Here is a 20827-nt window from a genome sequence, read left to right as displayed (position 1 = left end):
CTCTTCTATGAATACTTTGTGGAGGGGTGGTGGAAACAGTGAAGAACTAGTATGAAATGGGGCTTGTCACTTCATGTAAGAAATAGATATATAAATCAAACTTTTAAAATTGCATAGAATCATTTCAATAACTTAGGCAGGTTAATTTAGACAAATGTCAGTAATCACAAGAGAGCCAATATGTGAAAAATATATTCCTAACAAATTCATGTGATCTTTTCCTTCTCTTTGTCATCAGGCTATATTCAGAGTTCAGGGAAACATTTTTATTTCCATTTTTTAAATCAAATACTGGATTGACATATAGAGAAACCTCAGAGAGTTTCATGCTAATAAGTAGAAATGGTGGTATTTTGCTACATCTAAAGCATGATGAAATCTCTGAAACTGCAGAGCCACAAGTCAAACCCTTAGGAGACTAATAACACTTTAACTTTCCCCCTTCGCATGCAACTGTTAATTCCACTCTTGGAAGAGAACTGCCAAAATGGCAATCATTAAGATTAAAGCCATATTACTATAGAATGGGAAATTTATATGTCCTTCCTATAAAATGCAAATATTACCAAAGAATGGGTCTCCACTGAGTTCTCTCTACACCTATTCCTTTACAAAGTTAAATCACACCGGTGAAGTTCTTTCACAAAGGCAATATACAATTATTAAGTAGCAGGTACTTGCTGTTCTGCTGCCAAGGTAGCCCCACAGTTTGTTGATGATTCTGTACATCCATGATGAATGAATGCTCACTCATGGCGTAGTAATGGAGGCACACTGGAGACATTTCAGAATTTCAGTGCCTGGAAAGGTGGAAAAGGTTCCTGCAAAACATAACTTCTCATTGTAGTTGTCATGCCCTTGGATCAAGTGTCTGATTTAATTTCTTCAAGAGTTTGGTTTGCAAAAACCTTTTTCTGGGACTATAAAGCAATGCTAGCAGAAGAAAATGTTGCCAAACAAAAGCAGAAAATGATAGAGGCTATATTTTTCTCACTATCTTTTTCAAGACATTAATTTAATGATTTTTCTAGTATGCTACTTTATGAGAAAAGTTGCTTTCTTCTTTAAACTCACAATACTCCTGGCCACTAAATATGAGGAAGGGAAATTTCTTACACCACTTAGCAATTCTCTAAACTGTCAGGAGGACACCAGCTAGGTCCAGTCTTTCATGTCAATTAAATTCTGGCACAACCTACCTGCAGATGGCATCAGATCGCAGAACTGAAGTGCACAACCCCAAAAAGACTATCCCTGTTTCAGATGCCAGTTGCAAAAGCCTGGGCCTCTAGGACCATTGGTTTATAAACTATAAGGAATAGAAAAATGGTTTCCCATCACCAGTCTAGTTTTGTTTGCTTTAGCTAAGAATAAATTGATATGACTCCTTAGTAAAAAAAAAAAAAAAAAAAGGTCATAATTAGTTACCTGAAAATAGCCAGGAGTGCCACACACACAATGAGAGACTTAAAGAAGAGCCATATGATTGACATGCATACTACTGAATCTCAGAAATGAAGAGAATTTTTGGCTTTTGGTTGGTAGTGGGTTTCACGTTTTTATAATTGCTGTCTGCTTGCTTTCTGTAAGGCAGTATTTTAAGGGAATGTGTATAAAAACTCATCATTTAAACAACCCTGCAACTTTAGTTGCACATTTTAAAGATAGAAAATGGATTATATTTTTTGCCCCAGATTACAAAACTATAGTGTGGAACAACTGAACCTAATCTATGTCCCTAAGAAGAAGGATCATTTTTGCCTTCTACTCTAAACTAAGCCAGATAGAATGGGGAAGATCACGTTTTTGTGACGGAGGAGGTTCTGCTGCTCTGTTTTCTGAGGCAGAGGAGTGACCTTCCAATCGGCAATAAAGAGAATACTGAAATCAATCGCATTATATATTTATGGTACTTTCATAGTAAAATGCAACCTTCTTAAATCCTTTTAGGGAGATGATAGGGTATACATTATTTATAAATTAATTAATTATAGCTGGAATTAAGCAACCGAACAATCTAATACTGAAATTGAAAAGAAGTAGAAAATTCCAAATGGCTGTATTCATAAGAGCAAATCCAAAGTATTTTTGATTACTTGGGAGAACTGATAGAATTTCTGGCCTACTGAAATTAGTATGTTCTAATATAAAGTAAATATTTTTTATTTATCTTGTATATGTTGTATATTTGCAATATCTTAAGAGAAACTCACCCAACTAAAATCATTATATGTCACAAACTGATGATGACATTATTAATCATATAATATTTATTACCTGATATATTGTATATATATTTATTTGTTTATTTGAAATAGGAAAGGAGGGAAAACAAGATGATTGGGAGGGGGTGGGGAAGGGAAATGGGGACAAAAATATGAGGTATATCAATAAGTAAGAAGTAATGTACCTATATCTGGCAAATTTAACTGTAACCCCTCTATATATTACCTCAATAATAAAAAAATCTAAGAACTCTCTACTATGATAAAAAAATTATTTCAGTATTACTAAATAAATGCTTTTTATTACAGCTCCTTTTTAGAGTAACATTGGTTATTTTCTTCATGACCATATTTTTATATAAATTATAAATGTTTCTAGAGAAAAAGATGATTGAAGTGATGTTGATTTTTAACTTTCACATCAGAGTGATGCTTTCTTACAGAATTTACAAAAAATTCAATTATTGGTTACAATAGCTTTGGGTCCTCATGTTACTTTGCTCTATTGACATATCTGTCTTGGGCCACTCAACACAATCAATTATCAAATTTGGATAACCAGAAGGCTTGAAAGACTAATCATTTCATCTTCAATGTCAAGAAAAAGGCAAAAAGTATTCTGATTAAATGAATTTTCTATATATCTCAGAACTATCTTGAAAAGCTTTAGCATCTCACCCCTATAGTTGAATACTCACAAAATACTTCATAATGTCAAAATGTCTCATTGTACATTAACTCTGGGTGGATGTTTCCAAGTGGATCTAGTGTTTGAATGGGAAATCTTAATAAGCCAGATGGCGCACTGTAATGTGGATGGAGGAAGGTTGGATTCCCTCTCTCTCTGCCACTTCAGCGGCAGAATTCAGAACTTTGATTTTTAAGTCCTAGCCTGACAGAAGAATCTTCAGCTGACTGGCTCTCTGAACTTGGAATTACAGCACTAGTTTACTTTGGTCTCCAGGTCTGGGACTGAAGAGGTAACAGAATCAATAACCAATGCTTTAAGATAATTATGTTAAAAATAGACTACTTGTGTTTCTCTAAAGAATCCTATTGTACTGTATGAGAATGGATGGTTCAAAAGTCATAATACAGATATTTTGGGTGATTTTACAGTATCATAGAAAATAATGTCAGAAGAGTATAAGATTGAGTGGGATATGTACTTGAATACAAGTATGTATTCAGAACATTTTCCAGACAATTGCTTTAAAAAGAAAACAACGAGAACAAAACAAAAATATAGATTTATTTTACTATAACTTGCCTCATTATCAAAAGTGAATTTTTTAAAAATGTAAATTTTATTCTCATTAAAATGTCATTTTCATGATAAATTACTAAGACATTAAAATAATTCTTTATATTATCATGGTACTTTATTTTATTTTCCAACACCAGGAAAAATAGTCTTTCTTTACTATTAATAATATAATGTAAATCTCTTGATTCTGCCTCTCTGGGTATATTATTTTTCCTTTTAAGCAAAATGCATTAAATAATGTTACTGAAATTAACAAAATATTTGGCTCTAAATTTATATAACTTCTACAATACAATTGTGGTATTCCAACTCAAAGAGCTATGACCAATTTTAACTGCCCCGTTAATTCATGAAACAAAATCTAGGCCTTTTCAGACTCTTTAGTGTGTCCCAACATCTAGACTATGGCAACAGCACCCACACCACTATAAAAGTGATCTATCCATTGAAAGCACACTTTCTCACATCCCAACCTGATTTACTAGTTGAGAAATTTTGATGTGTTCTACTAATGCTGCACCAAGCCCAGTGGGTCACTCGAACACATACTCAAGTCAGAAAATTATTGCTTCCATCTGAAGCATTATTTTCTTTTTGGTTAAAGGTATAAGAATCAGGTACTTCCTGTTTTTTAAATCATAATGTATAGAAAGATTACAGTTATATTTGCCAGAGAGTAGGTGCATTACTTCACAAACATTGATACCCCTTCTCATGTTCTTGTTCCTATTTCTCTCCCCACCCCCTCAGAACCAACTTGTTTTCCCCCTTTCCTTTCCTATTTCAAATAAATAAACTTATATGCAATATACTAGGTGACAAAGCCATATACTGTAACTATGAGACTAACTAAATGGTAACAAAAGAGAAAAGAAAAACATAGTACATTAAGAACAACAATCACTCAAGATAAAGCTCTTGTTGTCATATCCTGGAGATCCTTTCATTTAGCCTCATCTTATAAGGCCTTATGTATCTAGGTTTTACCCTATTGTGTTCCTCTGCTAGGAGAGCCAAAAAAGTGTGTACTAATTATTACAAATGAGGGAAAACATTTATGTTCCTTAGGGTCAGGCTTACTTCACTTAATATGTTTTTTTCCAAGTCTTTCCATTTCCTTAAAAATGGGGCGATGTCATTGTTTCTGATGGCAGCCTAGAATTCAATTGTAAGTACCACATCTTCATGATTCAATCATCTACTGAACGGCATCTGGTTCCATATCTTCAGTATGGTAAATAATGCTGCGATGAACATCATTGTGCTAGTGGATTTAGTATGTCCTTGTTTCTGGACTTTTGGGTAAATGCCAAGGAGTGGGATTGCTGAGTCATAGGGGAGCTCTATGTTTAGTCTTTTGAAGGATCACCATATTGCTTTCCAGAGTGTAGTAGTGATCCCTCCTGGCCACATCCCCACCAGCATCTGTTGTTATTAGATTTCTTGATCATGGCCATTCTAACTACAGTGAGGTGGAATCTCAGAGTTGTTTTGATTTGCATTTCTTTTATGGCCAGTGATGTCGAGCATTTCTTCATGTGTCTATAGGCCATTCTTATTTCTTCTTCAGAGAAGACTCTCTTTAAGTCTTTGATGCATCTTTTAATGGGATGGTTGTTTTTTTGAAGATTAGCTTTGGAGTGATTCAATTTTTTGAGCTGTAGATATGTTTTAGATATGAGGCCTTTGTCTGTTGTATGGCTAGTGAAGATCTTCTCCCACTCTATGGGTTTTCTTTTTAACTTGATATGTCCTTTACCATATAGAGGCTCTGCAGTTTAATTCAGTCCTATTTGTCCAAATTTTCTTTTATTTGTTGTGTTACTGGGTCCTGATTAAGAAAGTTTTGACCTGTGCCAAGGAGACCTAGTGTATCTTCTACTCCTTCTTGTAAAGTTTTCAGGGTATTTGCTTTTACCTCAAGGTCTTTGAGCCATTTCGAATTGATCCTGGTGCAGGGTAACATAGCAGGTATTTCCCATTTTCAATGTCCTATTTTTACAGGCTATCCAACATGCTTTTTGAAATATCAGCCTTGATCTGTCATCAGTGACATGGTCAGTGATTGCATCTAGTTTTCTCCAATTTTATGTGATAGAAGTAGCCAGGTATTTTTCCATAGTACATACACCTATAATATGAATTTTCCCAATAACCTGAGTTAATTTGGCTGTTTTCCTTTCTGCTCCCTATTGATACCTCTGCAGAAGCCCTGGTAAAGATAAGTGTTGTTATACCTAGAGTAATTGCCTTGCTTTGACCAAAAAAATTCTTTTAAATATTGTATGTTCCTACATATATATTTTATTTTTTTATTGTTAGGATAATGTATAGAGGGGTTACAGTTACATTGGCCAGGTAGTAGGTGCATTACTTCTCATACATTGATACCCCTTCTCATGTTTTTGTCCCCATTTCCCTCACACACCCCCTCCCAATCATCTTGTTTTTCCCCCTTCCCTTAATAAATGTATATATAATATACCAGGTAACAAAGTCAGATACAGTAACAATTTGAGATTAACCATAAGGGCTAATAATGAGAAGAGAAATAACATAGTATATTAATAAGAATCACACAAGATAAACCTCTTATTTCCATATCCTAGAGTTCCTTTCATTCAGTTTCATCTTATATGACCTTATGTACGTTGGTTTTGAGCTATTGTAATATTCTTCATACATATATATTTTCCTCAAAGGGAAATGCTAACATTTAACATTAATCTCTGTAATTCCTTTTATCATTAAAAGAATCAAATTTAACAGGGTGCCAATGATTCATGTCTGCTATCCTAGCCACTCAGGAGGTTGAGATTGGAGGATCCCAGTTCAAACTTAGTTCAAGCAGGAAAGTTTGTGAGATGCTTATCTTTAATTAATCACCTAAAAGCCAGAATTGGGCTATGGCTTAAGTGATAGAGTGCTAACCTTTAGAACAAAAGCTAAAGCTAAGGAATAATACCTAGTTCCTGAGTTCAAGCTGCAGGAACAACACACACACACACACACACACACACACACACACACACACACAGATTAAATTTTTTTTATAATTTTTTATTGTAATTAATAAAAGGATTACATGATATTTGCCATATAGAAGGTGCATTAATTCACATACATTGATACCCTTTCACATGTGTTGGTACCCATCACCCTCCCCCCCAAGGTTTCTACTGGTTATGACAAATGAGGGAAACCATTGAGCCTAAGTTCCTTTGAGTCTGGCTTACTTCACTTAATATGATTTTTTCTAAGTCTTTCCATTTCCTAACAAATGGGTCGATGTCATTTTTTCTGACAGCAGCATAGAATTCCATTGTGTACAAATACCACAACTTGTTGATCCACTCATCAACTGAGGGACATCTAGGTTGGTTCCATATCTTTGCTATGGTGAATAGTACTGCAATGAACATTGTTGTGCTAGTGGATTTAGTATGCCCTAGATTTTGGATGGTTGGGTAAATGCCAAGTAGTGGAATTGCTGGGTCATAGGGGAGTTCTATGTTTAGCCTTTTAAGGCACTGCCATACTGCTTTCCTTAGTGGTTGGATGAGTTTGCACTCCCACCAACAGTGTAGTAGTGATCCCTCCTGGCCACATCGCCTCCAGCAACAGAGATTAAAATTTTAACCATAAATCTCAGTGTGTTACATTTAAAATGTAAATGATTTTCCTGACAAAATCGACAGAGGGCTAAATGTTTCTGAAATAAATAGTATTAGAAATAGAGACAGAAGTTTTTACATACAGCTTGCCATTTTAATAAATGACAAATGCCCTGAATTATAAAGCCAACTAGCTAAATGTTTCCTGATAGGAAGGATAAAAGGACTCAGACTGGAATGGGCAACAGCAAAATTCCAGCTCTTCAGAGAAGAGGAGGCATAAAATGTGGTAAATTCACACATATACATACATCTATATATATGTATAAACTAGAGTATATATATATATGTGAATATACAGGAATCTACATATACATATATACTGGAAGGATATTTGGAGCAGAGCAAATGTTGTGGTCAGACAAAGTAAGAGACTTAGCATTAAAGGAAGAATGAGGATTTGTTCCTAAAGTGGACAGAGGCTAATAAAAGATTATCCAGGAAATAGCACTGTAGCTGAAGTGATAGCATGCTAGCCTTGACCTGGAGGACTCAGGGACAGTGCCCAGGCCCAGAGTTCAAGCCCACAACTAACCAAAAAAAAAAGATTATATATCAGTGATATGACCAATATAGTTTACAGAATGATCACTGCCAACAAGGATAAATTTCAGAAAGAAATAGTACAAACCAACTGCTAGCAGGAGAAAGATAATAAGAGCCAAAAATGAATATTCAGTGTCAGTAAATTTTTTTTTAAAAATGGATTCAGATGACACAGTAGATATACAGTCTCTATCAAGAGTCTGCACTTTACAAAAAAGAAAAAAAGGAAGAAAGAGAGGGGCTTCAGGGAGGAGAGGAAAGTGAGGAAAGAAAGAAGGAAGGAAGGAAGGAAGGAAGGAAGGAAGGAAGGAAGGAAGGAAGGAAGGAAGGAAGGAAGAGAGGAAAACCATGCTTGACATGAAAAATGACACTAGTCCACTATTGAGTATAACCAGTGAATGAAAACACCCCCTCACTCACATACACAGACACAATGTACTACCAGTCAAATATAACCTTAAAAATTAAATCTGTATATATCATAGTTTGGGCATGTATTCTCTTCCCCTAGCCCCCATTCCCAACCTGGCCAATTAAAAAGACAATCTGATAGAAGTTCTTTCTTAATCACCCATGCCACCATTGCAAGAAAAACTTCTGATGGCTTTGTTTTCAGTTTAACCCTAAAATTACATGATTGCTTTCAGAAAAAGAATCTTCAGTGTTCACCTTGGGTTTTTTTTCAGTCCCTTTACGTTTAGTTGTTTCTTCAAGCTAACATCCCTTATTTCTCCATCTTTTTCATCTATTTTACCTCTAGTTGGAAGTTCCTTATGTGACAATGAGGATAGTTCTTCTAATTCACATTACTGTCCTATGCTCTGATTTCTTTTAATGCTCTGATATCTTGCTTACTATTTGGGCAGCACCCATGGTTGATTGCCAGACATAGTTTCTATGGTAACATCACCAGATAGCATTATTGGTTTTTAACAACAAAAAAAGAAAGAAAGAAAAGCTTATTTTAAATAAAATAGTGAACAAAAGAGGCAGAGTCCAGCCAAGAACCAAATGTCTTTTGTTACTAAGTAGTTTCCAATCTCCTAGAGATGAAATGTTGAAGCAGGAAGAGGGAACTGAAATGGCCCCGGTGCTCATAGTTTTATTTACCTCACTATCGTTCCTGTGAAGAAAACTCAGTCTGCTTGACATAGAATAGAAGCCAATTAATGGAAAGGAAACAATATGTCAGAGAAAGAAATGTGATTATGATGATCTTCTAGTTGATGGTAGATTCTTGTACTAAAGGCTACTTTAGAGACAGATTTTTTTTTTTTTGCCAGTCCTGGGGCTTGAACTCAGGGCCTGAGCACTGTCCTTGGGCTTTCTCAAGGCTAGCGATCGACAGCACCACTTCCCTCTTTTGCTATGTATGTAGTACCAAGGAATCGAACCCCAGTCTTAGTGCATGCTAGGCAAGCACTCTACCAGTAGGCCAAACTCCAAGCCTACATTAAAGACAGTTTCATAGACTGGTGGCTGACTCACCACGCCAGAAGTGTGTGACCAAGTGATGTGCACAGTCCTGACAGGCTTTTGACTTACACAAAGGTAGAACAAAAGCCATTATTCACATAAGCTTTTCTCAGTTTGCTCACAAGCAATTCCTCACTTGACTACAATAGACAGCATAGAGGGTGTGGCTGCCCAAAGAGTATCCTACTGGACACCAAATGGCTTTTAATGAAAGAAAATAGACCTCAAATGATACCTATGGAACACAAGTCAGGTGAGGTTAAAGAGAGGCAGGCAGGAGATCCAGTCTCAATGCCTTCACTATATATTCCTCTGCTGGGAGTTTCTGACTTTTCAGTCATTAGCTTACAGAGTGGAAAGAATTGTCTTCTTTTCCATAATATTGTGGCTGACCTCTCTAAGTGTCTCCCATGGAAGTCAAGGTTGAATTCTTCAGTCCTGAAAGTTCTTAGAGAAATTGGTTAAGCCATTTAGCATTTTTCCTACTCTCTCAAGACCTTGTGCCCAGAAATCTCACCATAATAAACGCTGAACCAGTAGAATTAAAAAAAAGAGAGAGAGAAGAAACACATCAGTTCTCTAGCAGCAGATACTAATAGCCAGGCGTATGTAAAACTAATTTCTTAAGTTGAAATTGGTTTATTGTGTGAGTTATGGTATTACAAAATATAATATTGAGCTGTCCTGCTTCAATAAAAACTGTTTCTATTCTTGGCAAATGAAATATTTTATATTAAATTATGCAATTTCTATGCCTTCCAATTTCTTGTATGTCCATAGTCATAGAAAGCTCAATTTAAAACAGAAATAAATAAACAAATATGGAAAATGTCCCTTTGTATGTTTAGTCATGACCAAAATTCTTTCTTCCTCCCTCCTTTTTAATGTACATGGCTTTTAAATGCACAGGTGATAGGTAGTGGCTGCATTTTCATAACATTTGAATTCTGAAGTTCTAAGCAAGCAGCAATCAAAGCTTTGGTAGCTAACATGCTGCAATTTTACCACCATGACAAAATCAGCCCCTTTCTTCTAAGCTATACATTTTCAAAGACAGTCTCAGCAGTCTACTTTCTTTTATGACTCCAGTATATGCAACTTTTGCTGAAGACCTTAGTTCGTCCATAAAGCTGAGGTTCCTAAACTGTAGCAAGCTATTAAGTAATAGTGTTATTTTCCTTTTCATCAGTAGAGTATGACTGCATAACAGACAGTATGGAATAAATTGGGGTCACAGAGACATGGTGGGTATGTATCCTCTATGACATCCATTTAGAACTTATGAAAATGTAAACGCTGACAGAAGTGCTTATACTTAAAAGGTACTGAAGAGAAAGAAAAGTTTAAATCGTTGCTGAATAGAGTACTTTCTGAATGTAGGAGCGACAGTGAATGTAATATACAAAAATCTCATGGAGTTAAACATCTACAATTAATTGTGAATCATTTCTAATTAGGACTCCTGAAGAAAAAGGTACAGCCTGGCACAGTGGCTCACACCTGTAATCCTAGCTACTCAGGAACCTGAGATCTGAGGACCAAGGTTCAAAGCCAGGTCAGGCACAAAAGAACTTGACCCTCTTATCTTCAATTAACCTCTAGAAAATGGGAAGTGGGGCTTGGCTCAAGGATAGGGCAGTAGCCTTGAGCTGAAGAGCTCAGCGACAACATCCAGGCCAAGTTCAAGCCCTATGACCCACAAAAAAAAAAAAAAAAAAGAAAGAAAGAAAGAAAAGAAAAAAGGTATAAAAAAAGTCAGACTACATGTCTTCTTTTACTAAGACCTGAAATTTGGGGCCATATAAATACAAATACACTGAAAATGTCACTGGAAATACAACTGAGATTCTCCCCAAACATCAGCTTGCATCTATTCTTGCAAAAATATCTACATCCCTTGAAGGTGTCTATGTGGAAAAAATGAGAGGAATATTTTTTTTTCCAGTCTTGGGCTTGAGCTCAGGGCCTGAGCACTGTCCTTGGACTTTCTCAAGGCTAGAGCTCTACCACTTGAGCCTCAGCACCACTTCTGGCTTTTTTCTATGTATGTGGTACCAAGGAATCTAACCCGGGTCTTTGTGCATGCTAGGCAATGCACTCTACCAGTAGGCCAAACTCTCAGCCTGAGAGGAATTCTATTAATCCAGAATTCTGTACTGAACTGGACTCTATAGGGGCCGAGACAAAGAATTATCTTTTTCTAATTTCTTTTTTTTGTTTTGTTTTGGAGGCGGGGGTCAGTCATAGGGTGTGAACTCTAGGCCTGGGCGCTGTCCCTGAGCTCTTCAACTCAAGGCTAATTAGGTCTATCACTTTAGCAATAACACCAGTTCCACCAGTTCCCTTTTTCTGGTGGTTGATTGGAGATAACAGGCTCACAGACTTTTGTGTTCAGGCTAGTTTTGAAGCATGATTTTCAGCCTCCTGTGTAGCTAGCATTACAGACATACCAGAGCCCAGCCTAATGTCTATCTTTGAGTAACAGTTTTGTTTTTATTCTTATGATGCCTGGCACTATAAAAGCAATGCGTGCCAACAATAATTTCTGTATTTTGTGAGGCTGCTCTATTTCTGTCTTTGCCCTTGACCAAACATTCAGTAGGTAGAATATGAGCAGAACCTTTCAACATGTAAACCAGAGAACACAGAAGTACAGGGGAAAACTACATTCAGTCCCATAAACCAAAACAGTCCCTCATTTCCCACAGGCAGAACTTGCCTGTCAGTGGTGGTTCTGAAGTGATCCAGAGAGGTTTTTAGGTAAAGGAGACATCCATCAAAATTATAAGACAAACATCTGTTTGACTTTGGCATGTAAGAGCTTAGCTCTCCACTGGAGAAGAGAACTCAACATATCATAGTTTTCAAGGAGCCTATAAAAGCTACTTTCATCTTACAGCAAAATGTATTGATAATACTTGTTGCCTAGATGGCCTATGGATGTGTTCTAAGAATAAGAAAGATACCAAATTTAATTTACATCTTTTCTAAGGCCTCTTCTGGGATTAACAGAGGCCATAGTTTACTGAAAAAGAATAGACTTTCAGAAATCAATGAAAGTTAAGCACTAATAAACCAAAGGAATTATGTTTCAATTTCAACGAAAATATCAGCCTTGCTTTTGGTTATATAGCATATAGATGATGGTTTGAAATTTTCGATAGAGTAATTCAAATAGCTGTTTCAGTTTCCTTTCATTGATCATTTGCCCTAAAAACTGAAAAGAATTTTTTAAGTTACATTTTATTCATAGAAAAATTGTTAGCAATGTTAGCCTATTTTACTTTGAAACTTTTACTGCTGTGATTAGAGAAATTAATAGTGTCATCTGCCAATTACTCTTCCACTGCATCTGCATTTATGATCTTTTGCTTATTACCTTAAACCAAAGAATTTTATTACCTACTCCTATCTGGTAAAATGAATAAGGAATAGAGTTTATATTGGTGATATGTGTTCCTTTAAGAAATGATACTGTCAATAAATAACATGAATCAGGAAGCCAAAAAACTAGCTGAGTCAGTGAGATTTCTCCATTGTCCTAAATGAAGTTTTCAGTTCGTATATATATATACTGATAACCATATAAATTTCAGAATGCCTATTATCAGCTCAAGGAGCTTGGGAGTAGAGTCTATAGGATTCTTTAGGAATCATGTCATCTGCAAAGAGGGATAGTTTTATTTCCTCTTTCCCTACTTGGATCCCCTTTATGCTTGCTTCTTGCCTTATTGCACTGGCTAGGAATTCTAGTACTATGTTAAAGAGTAGTGGAGAGAGTGGGCATACTTGTCTCGTTCCTGATTTTAGAGGGAATGGCTTTAGATTTTCACCATTAAGTGTAATACTAGCAGTGCGTTTCTCATACACAGCCTTTATTACATTGAGGAATGTTCCATGGATACCTAGTTTCTCCAGAGCTTTTAACATAAAGGGGTGTTGGATCTTGTCAAATGCCTTTTCCGCGTCTATTGAGACAATCATGTGATTTTTGTCCTTGCTCCTGTTGATGTGTTGAATTATATTAATTGATTTGCGTATGTTCAACCAGCTTTGCCTCCCTGTGATGAATCCAGTTTGATCATAGTGTATAATTTTTTTGATGAGTTGTTGTAGACGGTTGGCCAGTATTTTGTTGAGAAGTTTTGCATCGATGTTCATCAAAGATATAGGTATATAGTTCTCTTTCTTTGATGAATCTCTGTCTGGTTTGGGGATGAGGGTTATACTGGCTTCATAGAATGAGTTTGGTAAGGAACCTTCATTTTCAATTTCGTTGAAGAGCTTGAGGAGTATTGGTGTGAGCGCTGCTTTGAAGACCTTATAGAATTCAGCTGTGAATCCATCCGGCCCTGGGTTTTTCTTAGGTGGAAGTTCTCTAATTGCCATTTCTATTTCAGAGCTTGAAATAGGCCTGTTGAGTTGGCTTAGTTCTTCTTGGTTCAGTGTGGGTATGTTAATATTAGCTAGGAATTCATCCATTTCATCTAGATTCTCAAATTTGTTGGCATAAAGGTTTGAGAAGTATTCCCTCATGATACTCTGGATCTTGGTAATTTCTGTTGTGATATTACCATTTTCATCTGCGATTTTGTTTATTTTGATATGCTCTCTTCTTTTTTTGGTAAGATTTGCTAAGGGCTTGTCAATTTTGTTAATTCTTTCAAAGAACCAACTCCTTGTTTTGTTGATTCTTTCTATAGTTTTTTTGGATTCCAATTCATTTACTTCTGCTTTGATTTTAATTATTTGCTCTCTTCTACTGGGATTAGAGTTGGTTTGTTGCTCCTTTTCCAGGAGCTTAAGGTGAGACATTAACTTGTTGGTTTGCAATTTTTCCAACTTGTTGTTGTAGGCACTCAGCGCTATAAATTTTCCTCTGAGTACTGCCTTTGCTGTGTCCCAAAGGAGCTGGTAGTTTGTGTGCTCCTTACTGTTAAATTTCATAAACTGTTGGATTTCTGTTCTGATCTCTTCGATGACCCATTGGTGATTCAACAATGTGTTGTTCAGTCTCCATGAGTTAAAGGGTTTTCGTTGGTGGAGATGTGTGTTCAGTTCCAGTTTGATGCCTTTGTGGTCTGAGAGTGTGCATGGAATAATTTCTGTGTTTCTGAATCTGTCCAGGTTTGTTTTATGGCCTAACATGTGATCTATTTTGGAAAATGTTCCATGTGCTGCTGAGAAAAACGTATATTGTGTCGTTGCTGGGTGGAATATTCTGCAGATGTCTGTTAGATCTAGTTGGTCTATATAGTTGTTCAGTTCTAAGGTTTCTCTGTTGAGTTTTTGCCTTGTTGATCTGTCCATAGGTGAAAGTGGTGTGTTAAAGTCACCGACAATCACTGTATTTCGATCTATGTATGTTTTCAGTGTAAGTAAAGCTTGCTTGATGAAGTTTGGAGCTCCGGGATTGGGTGTGTAAATATTTAGGATCGTTATGTCTTCCTGGAGGAAAGATCCCTTTAGTAGTATGTAGTAACCTTCTTTGTCTTTTCTTACTAATTTTGGTTTGAAGTCTATTTTATCTGATATGAGGATGGCAACTCCAGCCTGTTTATGGGGGCCGTTAGCTTGATAGAGTTTATTCCAACCTCTCACTTTCAAAAGATGCTTGTCTTTTTGGGTAAGATGTGTCTCTTGAAGACAGCAAAATGATGGCTCTTGCTTTTTGATCCAACTAGACAGCCTATGCCGTTTAATTGGAGAGTTGAGTCCATTGATATTGAGAGTTAGGATTGAGAGATATTTATTAGGGCCTACCATTTTTAAAAGCTTTTATTTGGGCCTGTGTCTTGACAGTTCTTGTGGTCCTCAGGTGGTATGCTGTTTAGGTGCCATTTCTTTCCCTATATTGCATTTATTTTGGTTTTCTATGTATAGAACATCTTTCAGAATTCTCTGTAGTGTTGGTTTTGTTGCGACATATTGTTGCAGCTTTTCCCTGGAATGGAATGTTTTTATTGTTCCCTCAGTTATGAATGAGAGCTTAGCTGGGTACAGGATTCTTGGTTGGTAGTTATTTGACTTAAGGGCATGACATATATGCTTCCAGTCACTTCTTGCTTGCATGGTCTCTGCTGAGTAATCTGGGGTTATTCTGATTGGTTTTCCTTTATAGGTTACTGAACCCTTTTCCCTGGCTGCCTTTAGGATCCTTTTTTTGGTTTCTACTGATCCAGTTCGGATTACGATGTGGCGGTGAGATGTTCTTTTCTGGTCAGGTCTGTTTGGGGTTCTAAAAGCTTCTTGTATCTGGATGGGTCTGCCCTTCTGGATATTTGGGAAATTCTCTGAGATGATTCCTTGAAGTATATTTCCAATACCATTGACCTCTTTCTCCAGACCCTCCTCAATACCAATTAGCCTTAAATTAGGCTTCCTAATTGTATCTTGGACCTCCTGAAGCGCTCTCTCATTTTTCCTAGATTTGGATTGACTTATTTTCTCTTCTTTCTCTATAATAACTAAATTATCTTCAGCCCCGGAGATTCTCTCCTCTGCATTGTCTAACCTGCTATCAAAGCTATCTACTTTATTTTTCATCTCCCTTGCTACTAATTGCTCATTTTTGATGCCTTGCATCTCTTCTTTTAGATCATGTATGGATTTCTTTAGCTCCTTGATTTCCATTTGAGTGGTTAGCTCAGTAGCTTTATTTTCTTTGAACATTTGCTGGAGTTCGGTCACCTTTTTATTTGTGGATTCTATGAATTCATCCATCTTTCTTTGAACAGCCTTTATTATGGCCTCCTTTATGGCTTCTTTTTTACTTATCACCTTGTTTATGGTTTCCTCTTGTTCAGCTATGGCTTCCTCCCTTATCTCTTTCTTTATATTTTCACATTTTTCATTAATGATGTTTATCAATTGCATTTGTACAGCACTTGGAAGACTCTCCTCTAGGTTTGCCAGTGACTGTTCCATTGGCTCTTTACATTGGGTGGGGGAGGTGGGAGGTGTTGTTTCTTGATTTGACATTTTTCTTGAGTTTCTTGTTCTGCCCATTTGAAAATGGGAGCAAGATTAATACTAAACACAATTATAGTTTTTCAGATATGTCCAACCTAGACCTCTGTAGCTGGCAGACTCTAGATGTTCATAAGTTTTGATTGGTGTTATCACTCTTTCTTTTTGTGCAGTTATGGACTAGTCTAATTATTCACTGATAAGCGATTTATATCCAAAACAATAAGCCTCTCAATCCAATCTCTATTATCTATAAGTCCCTCTGAGCATAGAGAATGATTAAACACCTAGATATACAATGTTGCTCAACAGCCATCAAGTGTAGATCCATTCAGTATAAGGGTTGAAAGAGGAGTAGAGGTCCAGAGATAGAGAAATAGAATGAGAGAGGTCAGGGGGTAAGTAGGTAGAGTATTTGAGTACAATGTTTGGAAAGTATTAGAATAAAACTTATGTGTTGCTGCACGACTAGCTCTTAGCCCAACCAGTGGCCTCACAGTGGACCATGGGATGGATCTGCGAGCTTCCGTCTGAGCGTGGTTGGTGGATGTTTTCCTGTGCAGCTTCCAGGGTCGGCCCCAAGCCAAGGGTGTGGGGATTGAGAGTTTCAGGAGCTCTCAGTAGGACCAGCAGGAGGCCCCTCTGTTCCCAGGGGCGGGGCCCAGCTGGGGACCTGGGCTCCAAGGGCGGAGCTGCGCCTTTTTGGTTCTCAGAAGGGGAGCTTGGCTGCTGGTTGGCCCTTCAGATCCCTGCTGTGTTTCCACTGCTTTGTCAGAGTCTGTGACTGTGGGGGGGGGCCCTCGGTGGTGTCTTGCTCAGGATTCCCAGCTGGAGGATGCCCCGCTCGAGAATTGAGGGGGGGCAGATGCTGGCTCCTATTTACCCGCACCCCCTACCCACTGTTGTAAGGCAGGGTCCCAAAGCACTCCACTCTCCAGATCCAGTGGCCTGGGTGAGGAGCCTGGTGGGCGGGTGGGAGCTGGGACAGCTCCACCTCCCCTGGTGGGGTGCTGAGTCTTAGGGTCCGCCCGCTTGTCAGTCTCCAGTCAGAGGGCTGGGGGTGGGGGTTGAGCCCATTGGGCGGGTGGGAGTTGGGGCAACCCCGCCTCCCTTGGTGGGGTGCTGGGACTTATGGGTAGCCCGCCTGTCAATCTCCAGTCAATGGCCTGAGGGAGGGGGCTGTTGAGGGGAGGGACAGGATTCTAAATTCCTTGCCCCCCTGCTCCCGCCAGTCTTTCTCGGGCGGGGTGTTGGGGTCTGAGTTAAGTTCTATTGCTTGGGACCCGCTCTGCTTTCCCGATGTGTTTGGGGACGCGCTGTATTACTCATGCCTCTGCGTCCGTCTGCGGGTGCTCCACGGTGGTGGGGAGTCTTTCACTCCCCTCAGGTCTCCGCCGCTGCCTGTGTTCTGCATCTGGGTTCCGCCGCTTGCTGTTCTGGTTCTGCGTCTGGGTTCCGCTGCTTCCGCCATTCGCTGGCCCGGTTCTGTGCTGGTTTCTGCAGCCGTTGGGCTCCCAGCCTGGCGCCCTCCACTGCCGCCGCTTTTCGTGGGTTAGAGCCGGTGCCCGCCCCCGCTTTCCCCGCATGGAGCCGGTGCCCGCTCAAGCCACTGTTCGCAGCTTGGTCTGGCGAGGCTTTCCGCGGCTTTGGGAGAGAGGTGGGGGAGGGGTCCTCGCGTTCCGAATTCTTTGAGAAAGTTGGATGTGAGCTTTATCTGGATTTCTTTTCCAGTTTGAGTCCTTCTCCGTTGCTTTTTGAGTTTGTTGTTGTGGATTTCTTTAGATAGTTGGCTCTTGGGACTCCCTGGTTCTCTCTTTTTGTCAGAGAAAGCTAGGTAGCGTCCCTATTGTCTCGGCGCCATCTTCCTTCCCCCAAACTAATTTTTTTTTCTAATTTAAAGCCTTTCCTAAAGAAGGGAATCATTGACTAGTAACCACGCAACAAAAAATTTAACTGAACACTAAATTTTTATATATGTTTCATGACTATTCATCTAGAAGATTTTTTAATTTTATAAGATAATCCCAAACTACTAAAATTGCTATGGTAATTTTCAAAACTCATCCTGTGGTACTGAAGTAAAAACTGTATAATCAACTAGGTCATTTTTTAATATTATAAAGTAGATGTTTTCATTTCATATTTGCAGAAGCAGGTATGTATGTTGACATCTGAGTACAAAAGCTGAGTGGAATTAATATTCAGAACTGACAAACTAAATGCTACATCTGTCAAAAATGTAGAAAAAATAGTTGAAGATAGTGCTTTTTACCTCAAAACTTCATGACTCATTTTGTGCCTGAGGAGTAAAGAGAAGAGGGGATATTTTAATTTTACATGAAAGATGACTTGACACTCATTGAATGTTAGGATGAAAACGATGCTTTGAAAGGTTTTCCTGAGGAGTCGTTTCATGCTTTGGAAGAACGTGTGTCTTATCATATTTTCGCATTTTAAATAATTTTAATAAAGATGGAAGAGATACATTATAAATGTTGATGTAAGAGTGCATGTCCATGTACAGTGGTACACAAACATGTGTTGCTTAATAATGACGACACATTCTGAGAAATGCACCATTAGAAAACTTCCTTGTCCTTTCCTGCACGCTGTCGGGAAGCATGGAGATCCATGGCGACCTGGCGGCCGGCGAGAGCTGTTCGCTGCCCACTGAGGGCTCCTCGAGGGTCCCAGTGTCCAAAGAGCTGTTGACGGCGGGGAGCGAAGGCGGAGGAGGTATATGGGAGAGGTTACTCATCAACTCAAAGCCTGACCCCAGAAAGACCTCTACTCTTCAGACAGTTCGAATAGAGAGAAGTCCATTGTTAGCTCGAGTACAGACCTTTCTCCCACCCAGGCAAATGAAAAGTTACAGAAAGAAATGGCAGTTGCTCCACCTGGCCGTTTCAACATTGAAAATATCGATGGGACTCTTGGAAATGTTATACAAATGGATGTGGCCTTATTTGAGATGAATCAATCAGATTCCAAAGAAGAGGATAGTTCCGAAGATAGTTCACAGGACACCTCTGAGGACAGTTCAGAGTCGGGGGATGAGGATAACAGCATCCCCTGTGAAGTTAGCATAGATACCATTAAGCTTCCGAATTCAGGAGGTGGGAAAGGCAAGATTGAAGTTTTGGACAGTCTGGCTAGTAAAGAAAAGAAATAAATTGTTTGGAAACCCAGGCATCACACTCCTGCTTATTCTGTGAAAAGGGTGGTGCTTCCCTGGCATTTGCACATTTTATGTTGCTGTGGTCCTCTGCGTTCAAGAACACTTTAAATCAATTGACTTTAATAGAGATTATTTTGAGTAAAGAAGAACTCGTTCATGGCAGCACCATGAATGGAAAGGAGTTTGGGAAGCTTGACTGCATCGAGGGTAGCTGTCCTTACAGCTGAAAAGGAAATAAAGTCTTGGTAATGGCCATGCACTTGCTTTATTTGGACATGGTTGATCAGTTGTAGTCAGTTACTGCCATAGTTCAGCTGTTTGTGTTGGGCTGATACCCAGCTATTTTGTATAAAAATACACTCGTAATTTCGTTTTCAAGTTTATTTCTGTACTGAGGTAGGTTGTGGGGGTTTTTTTACATAGGAACTGAAAGTACTGGAGACAACTTCAGGATAATAGCCATTTGTTAACTTAATATGTAATATTGGGGATGTTTTATTTCTCTGAGAAACCAAAGGCAGCATGGTATGGGCACCACCACCCCCAACTTCCCTTTGTTCTTCCCCCTTTCTCTCCTTCTCCGTCTTTGCTTACTTGCTCGTTTGCTTAAGACAGCCTATGTTGGCCTTGAATTCATGCCCTTCCTGTTTCAGCCTCCTGTGTGTTAGGATTACAGGACTGTACCACCATGCCCACAACTTGTTAAGAGAAAAATACTTTTTTGTAAAGAGAGGTTGATCAGTATATGCGTTACATAAAGTATATAGTATATATGATATATACTCTTGTAGTTAGAGCTGGAAAAATGATGCTCTGTGGTAAATTTACATTGCCTTTGGCAGCAGCTATATGATGCATGGGCATGGACTCGATAGAAAAATGGTGTTTTATTTATTTTTGGAGATACTGGGGATTGAACTCAGGGCCTCACTCATGTGAGGCAAGCACTCTACCATTTGCTTTTAGATTGCTTTTAATAGTAGGTCTCACATATTTGCCCACACTGGCCTCAAACTGATCTTCCTATCTGTGCTTTAGGTTACTTCACCTCCATCCCACTCCAGGTCAAAATTTTTTGGCTCAGCTACTAAAGATCCTCCATCCTGTTGCCTACATGAAGCTTGTCAAATGTTGAAAATAGAACTATTGTTAATAACTGAGTCTTTGATCTTCCTGCCTCAGCCTCTTGAGTGCTGGGATTAAAAGTATATATCACCATACTATGTGTGTGTGTGTAACATTTAGAGAAAAGAAATTAACAAATTCTAAAATAAATCTAAACAAAGAGATATAAATGTCCAATAATAGAAGAGAAGCTGAATTGAAATCATGGAAATATGCAGAGATGGGTTTATTGGCATAGTGCGCATGATATAAAGTTAATTTAAAAAGCAGATAGCAAAAGCTAGGAATGTGGCTTAGTAGTACAGTTCTTGCCTAGCATGATGGAGCTCTGGGTTTGAATTCTCAGTACCACATAAACAGAAAAGCC

At 38.4% G+C, this 20827-nt stretch overlaps 1 pseudogene; it reads left to right on the top strand.

Annotated features, from left to right (window-relative positions):
- Positions 1 to 18778: 18778 nt before the first annotated feature.
- On the top strand, positions 18779 to 19483 carry LOC150063331 (NOP protein chaperone 1 pseudogene; annotated as a pseudogene).
- Positions 19484 to 20827: the final 1344 nt, after the last annotated feature.

This window comes from Megascapheus bottae, chromosome 5 (genome assembly GCF_031878675.1).
Source record: "Megascapheus bottae isolate mThoBot1 chromosome 5, mThoBot2.hap1, whole genome shotgun sequence".
Lineage (NCBI taxonomy): Eukaryota > Metazoa > Chordata > Mammalia > Rodentia > Geomyidae > Megascapheus > Megascapheus bottae.
Note: the sequence above shows the minus strand (reverse complement) of the source record. Positions and strands in the feature narration are given on the sequence as shown.